Source organism: Salmo salar, chromosome ssa16 (assembly GCF_905237065.1).
Source record: "Salmo salar chromosome ssa16, Ssal_v3.1, whole genome shotgun sequence".
NCBI lineage: Eukaryota > Metazoa > Chordata > Actinopteri > Salmoniformes > Salmonidae > Salmo > Salmo salar.
The window spans coordinates 94,169,069-94,175,069 of record NC_059457.1 but is presented as its reverse complement, the minus strand read 5'-3'; positions in this window follow the sequence as shown (position 1 = coordinate 94,175,069).

Below are 6,001 nucleotides of genomic sequence, written 5' to 3'. Positions count from 1 at the left end.
TCTACCCCCCTACTCTACAATACCCCTAACCCCCTCTAACCCTCTACTCTACAATACCCTAACCCCTCTACTCTACAATACCCTAACCCCCTCTACCCTACAATACCCTAACCCCCTCTACAATACCCTAACCCCCTCTACCCCCTCACTCTACAATACCCTAACCCCCTCTACTCTACAAACCCTAACCCCCTCTACTCTACAATACTCTAACCCCCTCTACTCTACAATACCCTAACCCCCTACTACAATACCCCTGACCCCCTCTACCCTACAATACCCTAACCCCCTCTACTCTACAATACCCTAACCCCCCTCTACAATACCCTAACCCCCCTCTACAATACTCTAACCCCGTCTACCCCCTTCTCTACAATACCCTAACCCCCTCTACTCTAACCCCCTCCACCCCCTATTCTACAATACCCTAACCCCCTCTACTCAAACCCCTCCACACCCTATTCTACAATACCCTAACCCCCTCTACTCTACAATACCCTAACCCCCTCTACTCTACAATACACTAACCCCCTCTACCCCCTCTACTCTACAATACCCTAACCCCCTCTACCCCCTACTCTACAATACCCTAACCCCCTCTAATCTACAATACCCTAACCCCTCTACTCTACAATACCCTAACCCCCTCTACCCCCTACTCTACAATACTCTAACCCCCTCTACCCCCTCTACAATACCCTAACCCCCTCTACCCCCTCTACTCTACAATACCCTAACCCCCTCTACCCTCTACTCTACAATACCCTAACCCCCTCTACCCCTACTATACCCTAACCCCCTCTACCCTCTACTCTACAATACCCCTAACCCCCTCTACCCCTCTACTCTACAATACCCTAACCCCTGTACTCTACAATACCCTAACCCCCTCTACTCTACAATACCCTAACCCCTCTACCCCTCTATAATACCCTAACCCCCTCTACCCCCTCTACAATACCCTAACCCCCTCTACCCTACTCTATAATACCCTAACCCCCTCTACCCCACTCTACAATACCCTAACCCCCTCTACTCTACAATACCCTAACCCCCCTTCTACTCTACAATACCCTAACCCCCCCTACCCCCTCTACAATACCCTAACCCCCCTACCCCCTCTACAATACCCTAACCCCCCTACTCCCTCTACAATACCCTAACCCCTCTACTCTACTCTACAATACCCTAACCCCCTCTACCCCCTACTCTGCAATACCCTACCCCCCTACCCCCTCTACAATACCCTAACCCCCTCTACTCTACTCTACAATACCCTAACCCCATCTACCCCCTACTCTACAATACCCTAACCCCATCTACCCCCCTACTCTACAATACCCTAACCCCCTCTACTCTACTCTACAATACCCTAACCCCCTCTACCCCCTACTCTACAATACCCTATCCCCCCTCTACCCCCTCTACAATGCTCATTTCCCCCAGGAGACTTCACCATAGTAAAACATGTTTTCCCCCATCAGTGATACAAGGTAACAATATTTGTGGTGGAGCAGTATGAAAACCAACCCCACAATAGAAGTTTCAGTTTGATTGGACGGCGGTAGGGAACGCAGAGACAGGAAACTGAGGACGATGACGTCAGGAAGACAACATTACGAGGGTCGTTGTACCTACTTCATCAAAATGCATGTCATCCTCATTTTCTCTCTCCTTCCCCTCTCCCCCTCGCTCTCTCCTTCCCTCTCTCCCCCCTCACCCTCTCCTCTCCTCCCCCTCGCCTCTCCTTTCCTCTCTTCCCCCTCGCCCTCTCCTTTTCCTTCCTTCCCCCTCGCCTCTCCTTCCCTCCCCTCGCCCTCTCTCCTTCCCTCTCTCCCCACTCTCTCCTTTCCTCTCTCTTCTCTCCCCGGAAGTGTCTCAGTGTGTGAGGATAGCAGTGTCTTTAACCTCTCTAACAGGGAGGGGAGGACTGGTCTGAGACGGAGCCAGAGGAGGGAGGACTGGTCTGAGACGGAGCCAGAGGAGGGAGGGAGGACTGATCTGAGACGGAGCCAGAGGAGGGAGGGAGGACTGATCTGAGACGGAGCCAGAGGAGGGAGGACTGATCTGAGACGGAGCCAGAGGAGGGAGGACTGATCTGAGACGGAGCCAGAAGGAGGGAGGACTGATATGAGACGGAGCCAGAGGAGGGAGGACTGATCTGAGATGGAGCCAGAGGAGGGAGGACTGATATGAGACGGAGCCAGAGGAGGGAGGGAGGACTGATCTGAGATGGAGCCAGAGGGAGGGAGGACTGATCTGAGACGGAGCCAGAAGGGAGGGAGGACTGATATGAGACGGAGCCAGAGGAGGGAGGGAGGACTGATCTGAGACGGAGCCAGAGGAGGGAGGGAGGACTGATCTGAGATGGAGCCAGAGAGGGAGGGAGGACTGATCTGAGATGGAGCCAGAGGGAGGGAGGACTGATCTGAGACGGAGCCAGAGGAGGGAGGGAGGACTGATCTGAGATGGAGCCAGAGGGAGGGAGGACTGATCTGAGACGGAGCCAGAGGAGGGAGGGGAGGACTGATCTAGACGGAGCCAGAGGAGGGAGGGAGGACTGATCTGAGATGGAGCCAGAAGGAGGAGGACTGATCTGAAGGACGGGCCAGAGGAGGAGGACTGATCTGAGGCCGAGCCCCAGGAGGAGGACTGATCTGGGGACGGAGCCAGAGGAGGAGGACTGATCTGAGACGGAGCCAGAGAGGAGACTGATCTGGCAAAAAACCGAGCCAGAGGAGGGAGGAGGACTGATATGAGACGGAGCCAGAGGAGGGAGGGAGGACTGGTCTGAGGCGAATGGCCAGAGGAGGAGGACTGATCACAGACGGAGCCAGAGGAGGGGAGGACTGATCTGGGACGGAGCCAGAGGAGGGAGGACTGATATGAGACGGAGCCAGAGGATCCATTAGAACTGATTGAGGAGCACAAAGGTGAAGACATAACCCTGAGAGAAGAGAGAGAGAGGAGGAGGAGGGAGTTACAGGCCCGAGGTCACCTAGGGATGGAGTACTGTGAGAGTTTACAGAGAGACAGAGAGAGACGGAGACAGAGAGAGACAGAGAGAGAAAGAGAGACAGAGAGGACAGGCTGTGCTCACTCTGCTCCAGGGGAGAGGTAGAGACAGAGCTGCATTTCCTGTTACACTGTGACAAATACTCAGACCTAAGAGAACATTTCTTTCCCAAAATTATAATTCATACAAAGAATTTCAAACTATAAAAGATGAAAATCAAATATTTATTGGGTGAAAAGCCAAAATGTGCAGTTTTTGGCAGCCAAATATGTGTCCTCCTGCCACAACCTGAGGGACAGACAGATGTGTCCTTCCACAACCTGAGGGACAGCTGGTGAAAAGTGCAATGTAATGTGGATAATATTTCCCATGTAGTTTTGTTTAGTCTTTCATACCAGGTCATGTGTCTTCTCAGTCATGTTGACACTGGTCTACTACCGTCGCTTTAATGTATTGTTGTTCTGATTAATATTGTTGTTGTTGTTGTTGTTAATGGTAATCCCATGTTCACTACTACTATTATTACTGCTGTTGGTCACACCATTTATTTATATATATTTAAAAAATATCTAAATATATATATTATTTTATTTTTCTATATGTATACTTTGACAATGTAAGTAATAATGAACTTGCCATGTCAATTGAATGGAATTGAGAGACAGACAGAGAGAGAGGGAGAGACAGAGAGAGGGAGAGACAGAGAGAGGAGAGACAGAGAGAGAGAGGGAGAAAGAGAGAGAGAGACAGACAGAGAGAATACATTTCTTTAATCTATCATTCTCCCATGTATCACGGAAGGTAGATCAAAATAAAACATAACATGTTACATTCTTGTTTACAACCGTGTGGAGGACTAACACTCTTAACAACATACCGTCTGTCTCTCACAAGATATACACAACACAGTGAAATACACACAGCAGCCATTCTGCTAATACCTTCAACAGCACAACGCAAATAAATGGACGTCTCAGAGCCGTTGGAAACACTACGTTAAGACTCAGTTGGAGAAGAGAAACTCTACATCCACATTAAGATAAATATAATAACGACTAATTCATAGGTGTGATGGTTGTTACGTATTTTAAAAAAAGATATATATATATTTAGGAAGTGAGAAGAATTAAACAAATCATATAATTCCTGTTGTCATGCTGTGAGCCTGGCACGCTAGGCTACGGCAAACAAAAACCACCCTGTATATTTAAACACACAAACATTTACAGTATACAATCGGTGTTATACAATAGATATTTTCCCCGCTAGTTGTTTACAGTTCTTTACCAGGAGAATCCAACATGAAAATGACATTAAACTAGTGCTTTGAGAGTACCAAGTAGGCATTACTGTAAAATTTAAGTAAAAAAAACATTACTGTATTATATCAGTCCAAAACATTACTGTATTATATCAGTCCAAAACATTACTGTAGTATATCAGTCCAAAACATTACTGTAGTATATCAGTCCAAAACATTACTGTATTATATCAGTCCAAAACATTACTGTAATATATCAGTCCAAAACATTACTGTATTATATCAGTCCAAAACATTACTGTATTATATCAGTCCAAACATTACTGCAGAATATCAGTCAAAACATTACTGTAGTATATCAGTCCAAAACATTACTGTATTATATCAGTCCAAAACATTACTGTATTATATCAGTCCAAAACATTACTGTATTATATCAGTCCAAAACATTACTGTAGTATATCAGTCCAAAACATTACTGTAGTATATCAGTCCAAAACATTACTGTAATATATCAGTCCAAAACATTACTGTATTATATCAGTCAAAACATTACTGTAATATATCAGTCCAAAACATTACTGTAATATATCAGTCCAAAACATTACTGTATTATATCAGTCCGAAACATTACTGTATTATATCAGTCAAAACATTACTGTATTATATCAGTCCAAAACATTACTGTAATATATCAGTCCAAACATTACTGTAGAATATCAGTCCAAACATTACTGTAGAATATCAGTCCAAACATTACTGTAGAATATCAGTCCAAAACATTACTGTAATATATCAGTCCAAACATTACTGTAGAATATCAGTCCAAACATTACTGTAGAATATCAGTCCAAAACATTACTGTATTATATCAGTCCAAAACATTACTGTAATATATCAGTCCAAAACATTACTGTAGAATCAGTCCAAAACATTACTGTAGAATATCAGTCAAAACATTACTGTAATATATCAGTCCAAAACATTACTGTATTATATCAGTCCAAAACATTACTGTATTATATCAGTCAAAACATTACTGTAATATATCAGTCCAAAACATTACTGTAATATATCAGTCCAAAACATTACTGTATTATATCAGTCCAAAACATTACTGTAATATATCAGTCCAAAACATTACTGTAGAATATCAGTCCAAAACATTACTGTATTATATCAGTCCAAAACATTACTGTAAAATATCAGTCCAAAACATTACTGTATTATATCAGTCAAAACATTACTGTAGAATATCAGTCCAAAACATTACTGTATTATATCAGTCCAAAACATTACTGTATTATATCAGTCCAAAACATTACTGTAATATATCAGTCCAAAACATTACTGTAGAATATCAGTACAAAACATTACTGTAGAATATCAGTCCAAAACATTACTGTAATATATCAGTCCAAAACATTACTGTAATATATCAGTCCAAAACATTACTGTAATATATCAGTCCAAAACATTACTGTATTATATCAGTCCAAAACATTACTGTAATATATCAGTCCAAAACATTACTGTAATATATCAGTCCAAAACATTACTGTAATATATCAGTCCAAAACATTACTGTATGTATATCAGTCCAAAACATTACTGTATTATATCAGTCCAAAACATTACTGTATTATATCAGTCCAAAACATTACTGTAATATATCAGTCCAAAACATTACTGTAATATATCAGTCCAAACATTACTGTAGAATA